The sequence below is a fragment of the Lutra lutra genome, chromosome 15 (assembly GCF_902655055.1).
Source record: "Lutra lutra chromosome 15, mLutLut1.2, whole genome shotgun sequence".
Classification (NCBI taxonomy): domain Eukaryota; kingdom Metazoa; phylum Chordata; class Mammalia; order Carnivora; family Mustelidae; genus Lutra; species Lutra lutra.
The window spans coordinates 43,731,105-43,750,550 of record NC_062292.1 but is presented as its reverse complement, the minus strand read 5'-3'; the positions used below and the strand labels follow the sequence as shown (position 1 = coordinate 43,750,550).

Sequence of the window (19,446 nt, the reverse complement as noted above, 5' to 3'; positions counted from 1 at the left end):
AACGCTCTTTCCTCCATCCCGCAGGGTTATGTGAAATGTAGTCAACTCAAGGGAGGTTTCCTCATTCTGTCCCTGCAGGGAATGTTGGGATTCCCTTATTCCTAACCCGCTGTGGGTCTTAGAGGGTCTGTCCCTGAGGACCCCACCACTTGCTTTGGCCCCATCTCTTCTTCAGCAGCTAGTTATTGAGCATCTACTTACCGAAAGGTACTGGTCGTGACTTGACGCTGTGTGGGACAGTCTCAGTCTCCCCAGAGGTGCACCGTCTGGTCATCTGGGTGGGAGCTGAGACACACAGGGCCACAGGCACAGATACTGTGGGTGGGCAGGCCCTGGATTGGATCCTGGGGTCACGGAGAGAGTCAAGGACTGCTGACCTCTCCTCCTTTTCAGGATCAGGCTGTGAATACGCAGACCCCAGGAGGGCGCGATGGCTCCATGAAATTGACACAGGACCCAAACACTCAGGCTCTAAAGCCTGGAGGCAAGTTTTGACCTCTTTCACTCAATTAGCCCAAATTATAGTTCTGCCAGGTCTTCCCAACCAAGACCCACGGCATTTACTCTCGATGCTCACAGCTCCCTCCCCATAGCTCCTACCACAGCTTCCTCTCTGGTCTCCCACCTTCCTGCCTGTCTCAGTTCAAATCTCCTGTGTGCTGGGCCACAGCTAAACTGCTCAGCCTGGCAATTCAGGCTGAGCAGTTTAGCTGCTCAGCTCTAATGTCTCCAGTACCATGTTATAGTAGGAACATCGTGTGTTTCTAGAAGAGGGTTCCAATTCTGCCTGTAGATCTTAAACTAGCTGAGCCTCCATTCTCCTGTCTGTTCAATGGGGTAAGGACCAACTCAGAGGGGAAAATGAGAGAAATATGTGAAAAGCCGTGGCATCTAACAGTAGCTGCATACATTCCCTCTTGCCCCCTAGCCTCCACACAAGCCATTCTACTCTGCTTGTCTCCACTTTCCTGCCTTGGCTGCCCCCTGTTTTCTCTGTCACTTCAAATCCTATCCTACCATCTGGACTCAGCTTGAATCTCAACTCCTCCATAAAACCTTCCACGAATAAACCCTAGCCAATAATGGCTTTTTCATTCTGTATTTCTATGGCACTTCCATTGCCTCGAAATGTTAAAATTTGTTTCATATACCTCCAACTCATCCTCCTAAGCTCCTTGAGACCATTATGCCCCACGGCAGGAGTGGAGGTGCGGGGGGGAGTAGGGGTGGTTTAGGCGGTACAATGGGAACTTAATACCTGCTTATTGGCAATACGAAAGTGAGAACCCCTTCTGTGCATAGAGAATACACAGACTTTCAAACTGACTTTATAAAAGCCTCCAGGCATGGAGTTACCACTGGCTGTGCCCTTGGAAAAGAAAGAACCAGAAAGCTCTGTTCGGAGCTCAGCTCACAGGAGGCATTGATCAAACTCAAGACCTAAAAGAAGGAAGGCAGACTAGATGGATACCACTTCTGGCAGGACTCCCCGCACCTTGGGCTCCCCCTCGCCCACTCCCCTATGGTTGGTTCTGCAGGCTCCGCTCAAAACCCATCCGCGGGGCGTGGCCTATCACGGAGCTGAGGTTGCCTGTATTCTGAGTGATCCAGGCTGAAGGCCCCACCAAGGCAAGGGCCTCAAGCAGTGTCTTCCGAAAGACTCACCCTCAAAAAGCCCCAGTTCGTGATAGTGACCCAGCTTTTGGAAGGCAGTGGCAGCAGCCCAGCACCCACCCTCAGCACCCATCAGCTCCTGCTCTCCTTTCCCAGTGTTCATAGCACCGCCAGCAGAAACGACACCCCCAGAAGCCAAGCCCCTGAGCGGACTTGCCAGTTCCTGCCTAACGCCTATGGAGGTTCCTTCACTGAGGTTCATAATGGGAGCTTCTTCCAGAATGCCAGAGCTGCCAGCTCAGGGGGCAATGCTGGAAGGGCATGAGAGCTGGTGGGGGGTGGGGTGGGCATTCCACTCCGTTCTTTAGGATGAGAGGTGTCTGTGCCCAGGAACAAGTTCTAACCCATTCACTGCATTCCTCAGTCTGCTGTTAACTTGGGAGGGCAACAGAAATGTGGTCTTCGGAGCACGCACTGCCCTCGAGATGCACCTGTTCTCTAAAAGCTGCTGAATTTCCCCTTCTGTCCTCCTGGCCTTTGCAAGAGGCTGAGGCAGTATCAGAAGCGCCATCCCTTTCCCCTCCGATCTGGGCTCCGCTCCCCTTTTTCTCAGCCAAGCCTAGCGTCCAAAGGCACAGGACCACCCCTGGCCCCAGCGACTCCAGCCTTACCATCGGCCCCACCCAACTCCTCCCTCCCGGGTGCGTGTGCGCGTTAGGGAGAGGGGGGCCTCCGGCCACTCAGGAGTTAAACTGGCAGCGGGACCGAAGGGGGGGGGGGGTGGCGTGGCCTGCAGACGGGGAGGAGGCGACCGGAGCGGGCCGCGGAGGTTGGGGGAGCAGCGGCGAAGCGGGCGGGCAGGTTGAGCGCGAAGCCGGGAGGAGGGGCGCGCGGAGGGGCGCGGGGCGCGCGAGGGCCTGCTCTGTGCACTTGCGGCCGCGCCGCGCGGAGGGAGCGCCCGGCTGTCGCCCGCCAGCCTCTGGCCACGACGCGCAGGGCGGCGCGGAGCCCGGGGCGCGGACGGCGCGGGCGCGGGCGGGGGCGGCGAGGACGCGGATTCTGCGGCCGCGCTTGCCTGGCGGGGGCCCAGGACTGCTCCCCGGACGACTCGGCAGCGGGGAAGGCGCCCGCGACCCTGCCCGGCCTGCGCCGGCGGCAGCGGCGCCGAGGGAGGGCGCGCCCCGGCCTCTCCCAGCCCAGCCCCGGGCCGAAGCCGGAGCCGAGCGGGGCGCGGCGGCGCGGGCAGCGGACGGCGGCCCCGGGAGCCCGGACGGCGCCCGCGGGTGAGTGTGCGGCCCCGGGCTGAGCCCGGGGCAGCGCGGGGGCCCGTCGGCGTGGCGGCGGGGGGACGCGGCGGGAGCGGCCGGGGGCTGGGGGAGGGGCGGGCCGCGGGCCGCCGCGGGGACGCCGGCCCGGGAGCCTGGGACTCGGGGAGGGAGGCGGTCGCCGGGGCAGACGGAGGCAGGGCTGGTTCAGAAGGTAAAGAAGGCGGCCGGCCGCGCGGGCAGCACCCGAGGCGGCGGGGGAGGGGGCGGCCGGGCCGTAATCCCCCCGGGGGAGGCCCGAGACGCCCCAAACTGTTGCTGGGTAGAGCGGCGCCCGGAGATGTCGGGCAGTCGAGAGGTGGCCAAGGGGATAGGGAGGGCAGGACAGGGGCCGACTGGCGGGGTGGAAGCTCTCCGGGGCCGCTCGGAGCTCGGGTGTCCGCGCGGAGGGACAAGGTGGCTTTGGTGTCTGTCCGAAGTATCTGGAACCAGGAGCCAGGCTTCTCCCGGGCCAGCAGGGGTCTGTCCGCAGCCTGAGATGGGACATTTGGGGGTGGGGGATGGGCCGGCCTTGGTCCCAGCCGGGGGGTCTGGGAGTAGGAAGCGGCTTCGGAAGGACAGCTCTGGGCCCACCGCGGCACCCAGGAGACTGGAGGGGGCTGGCCAGCCACAGGTGGTCCGTCAGTCCTGCAGGCGAAGGGCGGCGCAGGCTCCGGCTGCCCAGCCAGCGAGGAACCGCTGGGTGAGGGGGGACTGACCTCCATTTAGGGCTGAGCTGAGAAGCTAAAGAGGTGCGGGAGACCTGGGCACTGGGGGGTTGGCCCTAGGGATGTTGCTGTGCCCCCCCCCCCCTCAGTCCCTGTTCTTCCTCCCCCGCCGAAAGAACAGGAAGGAAAATGTCAGCTGGGCTTTGTGCTCTGTTCCTCAGGCTGCCGCAGCTCCCATCTGTTGGAGCCAACGCAGCTTCTAATTGGGCGACCGGCAGGGTCGGGAGGGGGTGGGCTGGGCACAGCGTTCAGTTGCCAGAGAGGGGTTGGTCAGTGCGCAGTTTGAAGACCCGGTGGTGGGGTAGTTGAGAGAACGGCTTCCTCCCGGGGTCAGGGGAGTAGAGGCAGCTCCCCAGCAGCTTGGTGAGTATCACTGAGATTTGGGTCTTTCCATGTAGCAGGCCAACAGCAGACTCCCTCTTCCCCGCCAGCCTGGGATGGGCTTTGGCCAGAGGTCTTCTTCCTGAGTAAGAAGGCCAGGTTCGGTTCCCAAAGCCCACTTTTTAAAGGTCCCACCAACAAAGATCACTGGGCATGGGGTAGGCAGGGGCTGTGTCTGGGGCATTGAGCCCCCGCCCCTTGTAGTTATCAGGAAAAAAAGTCAGCTATAGGTGGCCTGACCCACTTTCCCAGCTGGCCAGGTGCCCTTCTGTGGAGAAGAGGCAAGAGAAGGGCACAGCTAGGGGTCTGAGCCTTTTAGGCCCTTTTCCTTCCCCCTGGGTTGGTTCACACTGAGTGTCCTTCTTCCTGCCTAGGGGGTCCCTCTGAACCTGGATGGGGCCCCATTCTTTGGCAGGAACTAAGGGCACAGTGCTTCAGGGACTAAGACCTGCCCAGTGCTGGTAGACACCTAGTATCTAGGAGCGTCCCCAGATGCACACCCTCCCCCTGGCACCCTCCTTCCCGAGGAGCCCGCAGAGGCAGTGGGAACTCAGGGGTCTGCTGGGATGAATTCCCCAGCAGGCTGAGACAGCAGCTTTCCTCTGTAACTGTCCAGGATTGCTCCCCACTTCCGTTCTTTTCTCCCTCTGCCTCCCTCCTTCTTCCTCTTTCTCTCCTCCCCTCACTCTCTTTCTTCCACGGGTATCTCCTTGTCTCCCTTTTCCTCACACTGCTCTCCCAGACCTCTCCCTCCCTCCCTTCCTGATCTCTGTCTCCACCTTTGCCCTCCTTCTGATCTGAAAACTGCAGCATAAACCACAAGGCAGGCATGTGTGCTCAGTTACCAAACATCCTGAAGGTGGGGACACACACAGTGTTGGCTTTGCTGTACCCCTTTGCAGAGGAGGCTGGGTTGGTGGGCCTGGCAGCTTCATTTCTCTGGCATGCCCCCTGGCCCCTGCCATTTACCCCTCCTAGCCCACCCCTATCCATCTTTTTATTTGAAAGAAAAAGAAAGTCCATTGCTTAAAAAAAAAAAAAAATCAGCAATTTATTGAGCACCTACTATGTGCCTGGTACTATTTTAAGAGCTGAGGATATAGCAGTTAAACAAACCTCCATGTCTCAGGGCAGAACTGAACTTGTATTTGGACTTCCCGGCTGATTAGTTCTGTGCCCACAAGCCTCTTTCAAAGACCCACTGCTTGGGGGTGGGGGAGGGTAGTGTGAACAATCCTAGTGAAATATCATCATCATCATAGCAAGTGACCTCTAACAGGACGAGCTCAGCAACTTACAGCATTACCACTTACCCCAGAGCTTACAGACCCAGGGTCATTCTGTCCTTAAGACATTTCTGATCTAAAGGCTGGTCCGTTCGTATCTTACCATTTATCTGATAGGTGGAGCAGATGGCCAGTGTTTTAGACGGAGGATGGAGAAAGAAATGTGTTATTTAGCACCTACTAAGCACCAGTCTGTCACGAGCTTTACAAAAATTATCCCATTTGATGCTCCTGACAACCTAAGAGCTAGATTGTCATCCCCTTCTTCAGAGCTAGGATACTGAGGACCAGAGAGCATAAACTACTTGCCCCAGGTCACATAGGTCTCTGTTTTGAAAGCACTAATTGTCTGCAGTTCCTTTAGCCTCTGTGATGTCTGTGACATCTGGCCCCTCGCGCAGCTGTCTGAAGGTACATTGTACCCGTGTTTTTCAGAAGGCTGCCTCTTCTTCTCAGCTAGAATGTTAGAATATATAAGGATCTGCTGAATGGTTGCATGAATACGTTTTCTCAGGGGCTTGGCGGGGCCTTCTTGGAGGAGTTGGGACCCTGAGAGAGGAGGTGGAGAGGGTAGCGGTTCTTCCTCATCCCACACAGATCAGTGACAAGCTATAGGCAGGCAACCACCCCCTACCCGCACCCCCACTCTGCATCCAGGTAGAACTGATGGGAAATTGCTGTTTTCATTCAGGGTCAGGGTGTAGGAGCTTGGTCCATGGCCAGTGTAATGAGTCAATATCACTGGTGTTTCTCAGCCTCCTCCGGCGGGCCTGGGCTCTGTAAAAGCTCCAAGGCCAAGAATGGGGATAGGAGGCTTTGAAGGATGCAAGAGCTACCTGGAGGGACAATGGGCAGGGCCTGGATGGGGCAGGGGAAGGGGGGTAGTGATCAAAGAACAAAAGGAGAGGAGCACAAAGGCAGAAGAGAAACTGGGAAACAACAAACACAGAGCAAGAGACAAGACAGAAGCAGGGCAGACAAGGTATGCTGCAGTGGGATCCCTAAGACAGCAAATAAGAAGGGCACCTTTATCTCCTACTTCCTTGAGAGGCTTGGGTTTCTCCATCCTGCAGCTCAGAGGCCTGAATATTCACCAGGTTAGCCTCAAACAGGCATTGGCTTATGCAGTCAACCCATCCTTTCTAAGCACCTACTTTGTGCACAGCCCCGTGCTAGGGACAGAGGCTCATCAGATGTCACCCCTGCCTTCTAAGAGTTCACAGTGAGAGTGTAGAGTCTGGAGCCACACTGCGAGGGTTCAAATCCAGGCTCCACCTGGGTGGAGCTCCACTTCTAGCTGAGCCATGTTGGACGTGTCACCTAACCTCTCTGTGCCTTGGTTTCCTTGTGTCTAAATGGGATAACCATAGAACCTACTTCAGAGGGTCGTTATGATGATTTAATGAGTGAACCCGTGTAGCGAGCTCAGAACGGTACCTGGCCTGGTAAGTGCTGTGGGACTACCGCTATCATTAAGTAGGAGCAGGCTTACAGCAATGAAGAAATGCTGTGATACAGGGTGCGCAGGCAGAAGACTGGCTCTGTCTGCGGGTTAGGAAATGGCTCTCAAAGGACATGACATTCGGGGCAAGGCTTGAAAAGGAGTCAGCCAGGCACAGATGGTGGGTCTGGGGACCGTGGTGCGGAGGAGCCTGGGGCCCCAGAGTCGGGGATGAAAAGGGGCCTGCTGTATGTGCGTCACCGTCTGTGAATATCAGGAACACCTTGAATGTGGCCCACCTTGGCCTCTGTCTTCAGTGCCCAGAGACATTGTTGGCCTTTGGGCAAGGGATCTGGTACACCCCTGCTGGGACTGGCCTTACAACCATGTCCTCTCCGATGTTCCCATGGGCTGAGGGAGCTGTCTTGTAGGAGGTGAGCAGATCCAGGTTTGGTTTAGAACTCAGTTTCTCTCTGGGCATTTCACCCTCCCTGCCCCACTCCTTCCCTGCGGGTCAGCATTTGATGGACTTGAAGTGGGTCCCGAGCTGAAGAGAGGCAGGGGGTTTCCTGGGGTGACAGCTGTGTCTCAGCCTCCCCCTCTCACACTGAAATGTCACTCACGGTAGCCGCGGGTGTTTATTGAACACTTACTATGTGCTGTGCCAAGTGCTTTACATCCGTTCACCCGTTAAATCCTCCAAAACACCCCAATGGGGTAGGTGCTTTTATGACCTCAAACTTAAATGCAAGGAAACCAAGACTCAGGTTCAGTAACTTGCTCAAGGAGCGTAGCTGGAAAAAAACAGAGGAGTTAATGTTCTCTCTGACCCAAGGGCTCCTGCTCTGGAACCACTCCCGAATCCAGTGCCCCCTGGACCTCCTAGAACATTCTCTGGGGGCATCCTGCCCATTCCTCTCCCTCCCCCCGGCTGAAAAGTTCCCAAGTCCTGTCCAAGCTAGGAACGGCCCGTCCCCTTTGGGGGATCTTCAGAGACGGTCTCCTCTCTTCTTGCCCTATAGATCACAGTTCTTCGAGAGCCAACATTGTTTCCTTCCGTTTTAGCTAAGTGCCTCTGGGGCTGCAGGAAGCCAGTGGCCTCAGAGAAGGGGGACCCTAAGAGCTAGTCCCCACAGCCACATAGTGGGAACCAATATGAAGGTGACTTCTGGGAGATGTGAGCATGGGACGCAGACCCCAGATTGGGCAGATTAGCGGGGGTGGTTTGGGATGAGTGCTGTCAGGGCGGTGTCTCTAACTAGGGAGGCTCGTGTGTCTTGGGAGGAACAAGGACAAGACTTCATATTTACGTGTCACAAGGTGGATCATCCAGGAAAAAAAAAACATATGCAAGAAGGGGCAGCAGAGTTAGACAGCCAGCCTGGGTCCCCCAGGAAAAGTGGGTCTGTCTTACCTGACCCTGTCTTTTTTAAAGACAAAGGAGGAGGAGAGAAGAAAGGCAGAAAAGGTTATGTTCCTCTTTAAAGTATTCTCAGTATGAACATTCAAAGGCAGGTGATGAAGTGTCTGTCTTTGGCCTGGGAGGGCAGAGGTGCAACGTCTAGGGGAGCGAGCGAGCACAGAGGGGCAGCTACTGGGCAAGCCAGAAATTTAAAAGCTGTGCATGGGGGTGGGGGGTGGACTTGACACAGGACCTTGCCTGCCAGTGCCCCCTCCCCCGCCTTCTACTTTTGGACAGACCTCCCAGTGGGATGAAGGCAGCTGGGGCTCGCACAGCTCCAGGCCTCTGAACTTCAGAAGGTGCTTCCCCAGCATTGGTCCAGGAGTGGAATGCTGGAATCCCACTTCTGGAAGGGACTTCCAGAATGTTCCAGTCCATGGCCCATCTCTGAGCCATCTCAGACACAGGGTGGGACTGGGATCTCTTCATTCAGCAAGTATTTATTAAGCATCTGTGCTAGGCACGGGGGGAACAGGAGACAGTGAGCACCCAGAGATCTCTGTCCTTGTGGAGCTGACACTTCACGGTCTGGGGAATACAGTAAAACGAATAGTATGTTTGAGACTGGAGAGTGCTGGAAAAAAATAATCAAGCGGGGGTGGGGCAGTGGGAGAGTCTGCGTTAGGAAGAGGAGAGTTTGTAATTCTGTACATGGTGGCCTGGGGAGACTTTGCTGAGACGGTGACACATGAGTAAAGATGAAGAGGAGGCGAGATGGGAAGGACGCGTCAGGTGGAGGGAACAGCAGGTGCGGGGGCTCAGAGGCAGGGCTGTGCCTGGAGGGTTTGAGGGACATTCGGAGACCAGATCTTGGAGAGCCTGGAGTGCAGAGTTTTCCTCAGAGCCAGATGGGGGGCGCCTTTGCAGGGGTGAGAGCAGGGGTGGTGGGAGCTGACCCTTTAAAACCTGAGGTTGCCGCTATGTCCATGTCAGTGTTTCCCTGAGGGGCTAGTCAGGAAGTTCTCCAGCCATCGAAGCCACCGTGGTCCATCCGTCCTGACCCACTAAGTCCCTGTTTCCCGGGGAATGTCTCCCAGGCAGGGTAAGCCGTGGGGTAGGGGAGTATGTAAAGAAGTGTAAGACACGGTCCCTGCTGGTAAGGAAACCCACCAGTCAGCTGGGGAGGCAAAACTCATACTCACAAGCAATAACGAGGGAATAATACCAGACAGTTATTTAAAACCAAGCGCTAAACTGTGTGATTTAGACTATAAATGTTATCAGAACTGCGAGCTCTGTGTGGGAGTGTATAGGAATGCTTCCTCGAGGAGGTGCGACTGACTTGGGCCTGGGGAAGGGGTGCGGTGTGGCTCTGCAGAGGGGAGGGCTCTTCCATGGGGAACGTACAGCTGGGGGAGGGGGAGAAGGGTGACCGAGGTGAGGGCATGCATGGGAGGGAGGTGTAAGCTCCCGGGGGCAGGCTCTCTGTCCCGGGTCCCTCCTTACCTGCCATCCTGGGACGGGAGAGCAGCCTTTTAGAGAATGAAAACCTACTCTCCTGTGCTCCTGCCCTCTCTGGAGAGCCAGCCATCTCTGTCCTTTGAAGCCCTCTTACTTTGAGAAGGCCCTGTTTTCCACTCTCTGGCTGTTTTCATGTATCTGCACTCTCCTCATCTGCTGTCATCCACCAGGCTCCCCCCAACACCCCCTCCACCCCTGCCCCAACACCCGCCCCCCACCCCCTGCTGGTTATCTGGAATTCCCAGGAGCTCCCATTTTTCTACCCAGTCTGCAAGCGGCTTCTTGTCTCCCTTCCCCTCACTGCCTGTACTCCTTTGAGTAGGTTACCCCTAGACCATTCCAGTGGGTTTCACTTTGAGTTAACTGGAAATAAAGTTGTGCAGAAAGGAGCAAGCATTCCCCCCACCATGGTGGGGCGGGATGGGGGGTGGTAAGTCTGTCCTTACCCTGGAGAGAGGCTGCCTGGGGCTTGGCAGTTTGGGCTCATTCCTGTCACGTGGAGAGAGATTGCTCTGGAGTGGAGTGGAGTCCATGGATAGTGCCTCACCCACCCGAGACCCAGGTGGACCCTCCCTTCCCGGGCTGTGGGCCAAAGAGCGGGGGGCCAAGGGTCACATGGGCAAAGCCGTCTGCTCCACAGTCTTCTCCCCTCTGGGTGGTGGGCAGCCTGAGAAAGGAGAGCCCAACAGCTCTACCCCAGAGGCTCCGGGCATAACCACCTAGAAGACATAGGCCTAAGCTCAGAGCTCCTCTGTGCATGGTTCACAGTCCAGAGTGGCTGGCATCGGAGCTGGGTTAGAGCCCCTTCCCTAACCACAGGCCCTTGGGCGTTTGACCTAACCTCTCTGAGCCTCCGTTTCCTCCCCTATAAATCCGAGTTAAAGGCGCCCACCTCTTGGGGCGGTTCATACCGTTAGCTCAGGGTGTGCGGAAAGCTTTACCTCATTTCCACAGAATGTTGTGAAGCAGATATGATTCTCCCCGATTTTGCAGTTGAGGAAACCAAGCTGGGAATCTGGGAACCATTAAGTAATTTGCCAGAGGCCACGCACGGCCAGCAAGCAGCAGAGCTGGAATTCAGCCCCAAACCTTCCTGACACCAGAGCCAGAGCCCGGCTCCTCCAGCACCGCATTAACCGAGCTAATCTGTGTAAAGTGCCCAGCTACAAAGTAGAAGCTCAATAAATGTGAGTTCCTTTTCTCCTGCATGTCCCCAGGGCAACTCCTTCAAAGAAGAGCTTTCCCACCACATCCCCTTGCTTTTCCAGTGTCCCAGGGGACATATGACAGAGGGAGCTACGAGAACCAGCTGTCTGCTTATACCAAGGGTAAAAATAAGGCTGGGAGAGGGTGAGGAATTTGCATAAAATCTGAAAACACCTGGGCTGCGATTAATACCCGGGGCACCTTTCTTGTGAGAGTCGAATTGTTTCTGACGGTCAGCAGAGGGGGGTCTCTCAGAGGTAGGAACGGAGGCCTCCATGTCCTCCAGGGACAAGTCGGGGCCTGTCCCACCTGCAAAGGCTAGAGTTGATCCTTACGGGTCCTGAAAGGCGCTAGCAGGAAGATTCTCAGACCTGTGCTTACTGAACTTGGGCACTGTTTCCGGAGTTTGTTATAAATAATCTGGGGAGTCCTCTGGATAAATCCAGGAAGAAGACAGACAGTATTGAAGGTCAGGGTGTGGGAAGGAAGGATGCTATCTCAGCTTTATGACGATGAAATCAGTATCCCTTCTGTGAGCGATGGGGGTAGGTAATGGGCTACAAAGAACAAGGTCATGGCCTCAGGGAACTTTCAGTCTGATGGGAGAGATCACATGCTGCAGACACAGTTCCCTCTGGCTGTCCCTGGAAATAAAAACAAGAACAGACGATGGCAGAGGAGTCTGAATACAGGGGTGCTCACGGAGTGGTGAGGAGAGACCCGAGACGGGTGGGTTCCCCAAAACGTCTCTCATGCTTTCCTCCCCGCAGCCCCTTTTTCTGGTGGACATAGAAACCCATCTCCCTGCACACCCCATCGGGGCAGCCCGAGCCTGCCAACATGCACACTCAAGGGGCAGTCCACGGGGTTCCTCTGGTTTCTTCGCCAGGACCCCTCCGGGAGGAAAGAAGGTGTCCAGGTCATAGCACTTTAAAACTGGCAGCAATCGAAAGTCCTGTGGTTGTGGGGCTTTCAGACATTTCTAGAAATTGATCCTTTTTTTTTTTTTTTTTTTTTTTTTTGCCAAAAACAAACTATACAGCTGACCCTCAAATAGCACAGGTTTGAATTACACGGGTCTGCTTAGACATAGATGGTTTCAATAAATACATCGGAAAACTATTTTGTAAATAAATGTGAATTTCTTTGTTATATCGTTCTCATTTTTTTAAAAAATATTTATTTATTTATTTATTTATTTGAGAGAGAGAGAGAGAACACAAGTAGGCAGAGAGGCAGGCAGAGAGACAGGGGGAAGCAGGCTCCGATGCGGGGTTCGATCCCAGGACCCTGAGATCATGACCTGAGCTGAAGGCAGAGGCTTTAACCCACTGAGCCACCCAGGCACCCCATGTCGTTCTCATTTTGGAGGTCCAGCGTGAGTAACCCAGGTAGCATCTCTAGCGCTTGTATCACGTAAGACAGCATCGATAATGGTACTAACGGACGATTCATCTTATAAACAAATGACGTACATTTACGGTATCGATACACACAGCACAGCGTTGTAAATGTGTTCTCTCTTCCTTTTGACTTTTTTTTTTTTTTTTAAGTAGACTCCACACCCAGCATGGAGCCCAACTCAGGACTTGAACTCAAGACCTGAGCTGAGATCAAGAGTCAGACGCTTAACAGACCGAGCCACCCACGCTCAGTCTTGTGATGTTCTCAACAACATCTTTTCTTTTAGGTCACTTTATTGTAATACAGTATATAATACATATAATGTGCAGAACACACGTTAGTCAGCAGTTTATGGTACCAGAGAGACTTCTGGAAGGTCAGCAGTAGGCTATTAGTCGTTCAGTTTTTGAGATTTGGGGGAGTTGAGAATTACACATGGATTTTTCACTGAGTGTGGTGGGGAAGGGTGGGTCAGTGTGTTGAACTTCGTCTTCTCCAAGGGTCAGTGGTATCTGTGTAGGGTAGGCAGACTCGTGGCCTCCCAAGGATGTGTGCCTGCAAATCCGCAGAACCTTCGAATATGTTATGTGGTGATACGGCGGAGGGTACTAATGTGCCAGTGGAATTAAGGTTGCTCATCAGCTGCCCTTCATATAAGATTATCCTGCATTATCCAGGTAAGGCCAGTGTGATCAATCACAGGGTCCTTTACCTTTGGAGAAGGGAGACAGAAGTCGTGAGAACGATGAGATGTGAGGAAAGACTTCCATCTTGAGAAGACAGAAGGGGCCGTGAGCCAAGGCATGTGGGCAGCTCTAGAAGCTGGTTCTCCCCTCCGAGGCTCCAGAAGGAGCACAGCCCCGCGTGGCACTCCGGTGTTAGCCCAGTGAGACCCACTTTGGACTCCTGGCTGTCCGAACTGTAAGATAACAAATGGGTTATTTAGGCCTCCAGTGCTGTGGTTGTACATGACACCCGCAGCAGGAGACTAGTGGGGCAAAGCCGGTGGACCAGAACCCCACCACGGCCTTGGCCTCATCCTGACCCATAGCCGCAGAGGAGCCCCTCCTAACTCGGAAGCTCGGGGGAGCTCGGTTGGAAATACACCGTGTGGGAAACCCGATCGAGTTATTCTCAGATAATGAAACTGAGGCCCCGGAGAAGGGCGTGTGCCGAGGCCACTCTGGGCTGGTGGAGGCAGGGGCTTGCCGCTCCTGTCTTGTCCGAAATTGCGGGTGCTTACACGCATTCGCTCGGCCCCACGTCCATTTCCAACAAACGTTATGTGTGTCTTCTTGCCGCCAAAGACCCGGTGCTGTGCGTAGCATGGGGCAGAAGCAGAAGTGAGTTCCAAGCCTGGGAAGATGGGGCAGTGTTGTCTGAGTGCTGGTCCTGCCCGCAGCCCCTCCCTGGGCTCAGTTTCCTCCAAGCTGGCCCAAAGCTGGGTTAGCATAGCCACCTCCTCCAGGTGCAGGCGGGGCTCCGTGAGGGGTGGGGCTTGCCCCCCCCCAGCCCCTGGAGCACCTGCAGGGTCGCAGGGCCGGGCTCAGGGAGGGGGCACAAGGCCTGGAATCAGCAACCTGAGAGCAGAGCGCCTTATCTCCCCTCTGCCAGGCGCTTTGGCCCTCCCAGCTCTCCCCACAGCACACCTGAGCCACGGGCCCGGCCCCAGGGCTGCGGGCTCCTGGTATCAGTCTCCATGGCAACCTCGTATTTGCGGGTCTGGTTTCTAATGACTTATTGGCATGTGTGGTAATTTGCAGAGCTTGGCAGGCAGAGCTGGGGGAGCTAGGGGGAGGTGGGGGTTGGAGGGGCAGCGAGAGGGCCGTGGCAATGGCGAGGGGGTTGGGGTTTGGGATGGAGAGAGAGGCCCGCTCTCCATCCCACTCCACCCTTTCCCATCCCTGCTGATTAATCTCTGGAGTAAGGGAGCTGCTTCAGGCCCAAGGCCCCCTCTCTCGGGACCATCGGCTCTCTCCTGGCCCCTGAGCGGGAGACAGGTGGACGGACAGATGCAGAGCACAGCTGCTCACCTGTCAGGCAGAGGCGGGGAGGCAAGGGCAGGTGCAGGGGGCTGGCAACAGCCGTGTTCATCGCCGGCAGGTCAGAGCGCCTGTGTTAGCTGATGCTCTCCTGCCTGCTCCTGGGGTCCACTAGTCGCTCTGCCTCGTGGAAAGGGAAGCTGGGAAGGTCTGTCACCAGGACGAGTCCTCCCTGGCCTTCGCGGGGCTCAGAGAACCAAGCCCAGCAGCACTGAATGAAATGCCAGGTTGCCTGGGTCGTGGGTGAACCAGGGGAACAGTCAAAGGGGGCGAGATGAGTGAGGGCCTGACCCTCTTCACTTTCCTTCAGCAAAATTTAGCCAACCTCAGAAGCAGTTCCCCGGGGTAAGGCAGGAGGGAGTCCCCTGCTGGGTTGCTGCGGCCTTCCTGCACACTTCTCTGCCTACCCCTTTGCGTCCGTCTCTCTCCATTCAGTTCTGTTTGCGTGCCCTTAGAAGTGGCCTGGTGTGCCGCGAAGATCGCGGTCTTTAAAGTGGGACACCTCTGGGTTAGGATCCTGCGGCCCCTGCTTACCAGCTCTATGACTTTGGACACGTTTCTTTACCTTTCTTTGAGCCTTGGTGTGCTCCTCTGTAAAATGGTGTTAAGGTACCCATCTCACAGGTTGTGGAAATGAAACCAGCCTATACTTGTGAAAAGCGTGGCACCCAGTAAGCCCCAGTAAATACCAAAGAGTTTTAAAGTGATCTTTGATCGACACAAATACACAGGAGCAATGTGGTCAATAATTCAAAAAATTCCAGTGGGCTTGAGTTTTCTTTTTTAAATATTTGACAGTAGTCTTCGTCTATTCAGTAAATACTCATTGAGTATCTACTGTGTACCAAGTACTGGGTCAAATATTGGGTTGTTCCTGATACAATTAGGCTGCAGGTGCATACCCCAAGCATATCGCATCTGACGGGAGACAGAAGGAGAGGGAGGCCGAGGAGGGACAGGAGCCGCAGGAGCGTGGTCCAGGATCAGCCACAGAAGTGGATCTTCCGTGGATTTCTGAGAAGTGGCTGGCCCCAAGAGAAGGGTATGCATTGTGACGGCTCTGTCCCGGTCCTGTGCAGATGCACCTGCTTCCTGACTCCTCAGAAGCAGTGAGTGTTTGTGGGACTGGACAGTGGGTGAAGGAGCCCGTGGGTGGCTGTTCCTCCACTTCCATAAGCCCCTGCTGAGGCTTGAGGGGACCACCTCAGCAGGGACCACCCAGCCACCAGACAGAAGAGGGGCAGACGCACCTCCCCTCCCCTGGGCACCTGAGCCGATCACAGCTCCTCTGCTGGTGCTGGGCGGGAGGCGGGAGGAGCAGTGGGGAGCTGGGAGACTTGGCTCCCGTCTCTGTCAGCAGATGGACTTCTGCCGGCAGCGGGAGTCTGTCTGTTCTTCCACAAGCCTCCCCGCAGCCCCCCCCCAAGACCAAGCAGCAGAGATGCGCACGACGGAACGTCACACGCGGCGGGGGCCCTGGAGAGTGTCTGGCCCATGCTTCCCCACTTTCTCATTCACATTAGAGCACACATGCACAGCGATGATGGCTCAGAGACTCCAACCTGAGGGTTGGGGGGTGGGGGGGTGGAGATCAGCATCTCAGCATGCCTGAACCCATTCGTGGCTCCTTAACGTCACTGGGGAAAGTCCAGCATAGCCAATCCCCCCAACCTATTTTTATTGATGAGAAATTTGAGACTCCAGGAGGGGAAAAGACTGGCCCAAGGTCACACAGCATGTCAGTCTCGTCAGAACTACCTATGAATCTCCTAACTTCTGACCCTGTGCGCCTTCTACTACCTCTTCTTATGATTCCCGTTTTCTTTCCTGAACTTTCACTCTGGAGAATGTATGAGATGCAAGAGAATATAATTTCTCTGAGAGACTTATTCCCCAAATCTCACAAAATCAGGCTGCATTCCCCCACCCCATCACCAGCCACTCTCCTCATGCAGGGAAGCCTGCATCTGCCCATGGACACGCTCCCCTTTCCCAGGCCGCCCATTGTCCTGATTGAGACCAGCGACTCCGTGGACCACTCTAACTACCTCAAACCATCAGCCCTTCCCGCCCCAGCCGGTCACCTGAGGGTCACCTGGTGGAGCCACCTTGCTTTCTGGTCACCACCTCCTGGTCACTGAGCTTGCTTGTCCAGTGACTCTCGAACAAGCATTCTGAGGCCGCATGGGGATCTTCGGTCCACTGGTCCCCTCAGTCCCTCTCCTCTCTTGCCGCCTGTCACCTTCCTCTGCCATCCCTTCTCCGAGTCGAGATACATCCCATGTCCCCTCATTGTAAGAACCGCCCCCTCCGATATCCCAAACTCTCTTGACCCTCTTTCTTTCTATTGCCCCAGGCTGGCAAAGCCCCAGTTCTGGGCTAATCACTTTCTGCTGCTTTCCACCTGCATCCAAATAACTCAACCTGCTTAGAAAAAGGCACAAAATAAGGCAGATCAGTACCTGCAGAAATTCACCATCACTAACCCACCTTATTCTTCAGAACTGCCTGGTGCTCCCACCCCACTCCCCTGGCCGTCTCTCTCCTGACTCTCCACAAAGCCTGTTTCCCACATTCTTCCCCGGACCTCGACCTACACCCGCACTCTCCGCGGAGGACCTCACCTCCCACTTGCCAGAGAAATACGAGTCCTCAGGCAGGATCCCTCTACTCAACGCACCAACTGCCCCCCGCCCGACACGCACACACCTGTCTCTGCACCAGTCCTCGCTCAACCCTCCTGTCCCAGCAGAGGAGGCCACATCCCACTCCCCTTTTCCCCAACTTGTGCTTTTTTTTTTTTAAGATTTTGTTTATTTATTTGACAGAGATCACAAGTAGGCAGAGAGACAGGCAGAGAAAGAGGAGGAAGCAGGCTCCCTGCTGAGCAGAGAGCCAGATGTGGGGCTCGATTCCAAGACCCTGGGATCATGTCCTGAGCCGAAGGCAGAGGCTTTAACCCACTGAGCCACCCAGGTGCCCCCCAACCTATGCTTTTGACCCTGCCCTCTGATCTCTCCGGGAACATCCTTGATGTTCCATGATGCCCACGCTTCCCCCCATCTTCAACAACAAAACCAAAAGCCTTCCTCAAGCGCAGCTCCACTCCCTGTTCGCACCTTGGGTCCTTTCTCCTTCCAAGCCCGGTCTCTTGGGAGAGCAGACTCTCATAGCCCTCCTCACGCTCGCACACCTGGCTTCTTCCTCTGCCCCACTTTGGCCTGGCTTCCTCCCCACTCACTCTCCCGAAACAGCTCTCTGTGTCGCTATACCAGGGAGCATATTTTAGTTCTCAGAAGCATTTTTCACTCCTTTCTGACACTTCCCTTTCCCTTGGCTTCTCTGGTCCCCTATTCCTGGCTTCTCTGCTCGCTCCCAAGTCATCTTGCTGACTCATCCTTCCCGTCTCCATCTCTGAACGTTGGCGTTCCGTCTGGTCCAGTTCAAGGCATTCTCTTCTGACTAGACACTTGTCCCCAGGCCATCTCACGAAAGGCTTCTGTGATCAGCCCCGTGCAGGTGACACCCAGAAGCGCACCTCCAGCCTGCATCTTTTCATCTCCGTCAGGCCCCTTACATGCGCCCGCCTAGTTGACTTGGTTGGATGTCTCAGGAAACCTCAGACTTGACATATCTAAAGACAGAGGCATGATTCTCCTCCTCACCCCCTCCCCGCCTTCTCCACCCCCTGCCGGATCCCCTTCCAGTGTCCCCTGGGTTTGCGAATGGCCCCTTCTGCAGCCCGTTGTGTGCGCTGGGAGTCAGGGTCCACGCTTCCCCTGCATCCGGTCCCTCACCGGTGCCTGTCTGATCCCTGAGCAGCACCGAGACCCAGTCCCCACCCCGTCTCCACTTTACCCCAGCCTGCGCCACTGGGGTCACCTTATGACCAACATGTGAGCGTCTCCCCTTGCCCTTCAAAGAGCTGCCAGAATGACCTTCTAAAGACACAAGTCTATCTGGTCACCCTCTCTCGTACCCTCAGAACTCTTCGGTGGTTCCCAGAGCCCTCCCCGGCTCTGCATTCTGTGCATCAGCTTCCTCCAGTTCTGTGACTGCTAGGCTCTTTCTGGGCTCATGGCCTTTACTCATTCTGGTCCCTGGCCCTTAGCCACTCTTTCCACCCATACTTGTCCTCCCTGAATTCTTGTGGCCTTTCAGATCTCCGCCCAAATAGCCCTTCCTTTGAAAAGCTTCCCTTGGGGACCTCCAGAATCTTATCAGGCCCGTGGTAGACACTCTGGCAATGTCCTGGATTCTTCCTTCCCACAACGTGCATCATGAGATCTAATTCGATAATTGGGTGTTTATTAGATAAACGTCTGTCTCTGCCAGTAGACTGTGACCCCATGAGAGTGAAGCCCCTATCTGTTGAGTTCACCAGGCACTGGCGCTTGGCACCTATTAGGCATCCAAAAGCTGTTTGGGGAGTGAATTCATTAGTGAAAGCTCTTCAGACACCAAAAGGATCTCATGGGAAAAATTACCCCCTGAGTGTGACATTGGTAGACCAGATAACCACTGCCTGGCCCCTGTTCCTCTCTCTTTTCCTTTCCTTTCTCTGTCCTTGCGTCACTAAAGACTCTGCCCAGATTCAAAGGGGACTTACTCTGATTTTCCAACCAGAGGTGCAGGTTGAAGGAACGAATTTCGGGAGCAATAACAGTCATCAGTCCCATCTGACACTTCCTCACAACCTGCAAGGCTCTTTCATGCACATCATGGTGTTTGACTTTCTGTGTCCATGGAGCCACACCCCAGCTTCTGGCATCTTCGGAATCCTTGTTGCACCATGGGGGAACCCACAGCTCAGGAAGGTTTGGTGGCTTTCCCAGCGTCGGGGTTGGTCAGTGAAGACATGGACTTGAACCTGATGTCTGTGGCCGCACTTTCCATGCGGTGTGTACCGCTCCTTGCACAGACTTGTAGAAAAGACTATCTGGATTATCCACCGTAGTGGAAGGAGGAGTGGTTCCCCCAAAGCCCACCAAAGACAAAAGCCCATGTGGGGAGGGAAGGAGAGTGTGGGTCTGGAAGGTGACGCGCGGGTCGGTTTGCAGTAGGCTTACTGGCTATGTGTAAGGCCAGTCCAAGTTGGCTTTGCAGAGCCTGTGCCG

General features: G+C 55.4%; 1 protein-coding gene across 4 annotated transcripts in view; it reads left to right on the top strand.

Moving 5' to 3' along the window:
• The first annotated feature begins 2,397 nt into the window (after positions 1-2,397).
• The window catches only part of LRRN2 (leucine rich repeat neuronal 2), a 60,375-nt gene continuing 43,326 nt past the window's right edge, over positions 2,398-19,446 (top strand). For 2 of the 4 annotated variants that reach the window (XM_047705213.1, XM_047705215.1), the window contains exon 1: positions 2,398-2,897. The gene's annotated coding sequence lies outside the window, so the exon portion shown is untranslated. The other 2 variants (XM_047705220.1, XM_047705219.1) reach the window with 2 other exon arrangements.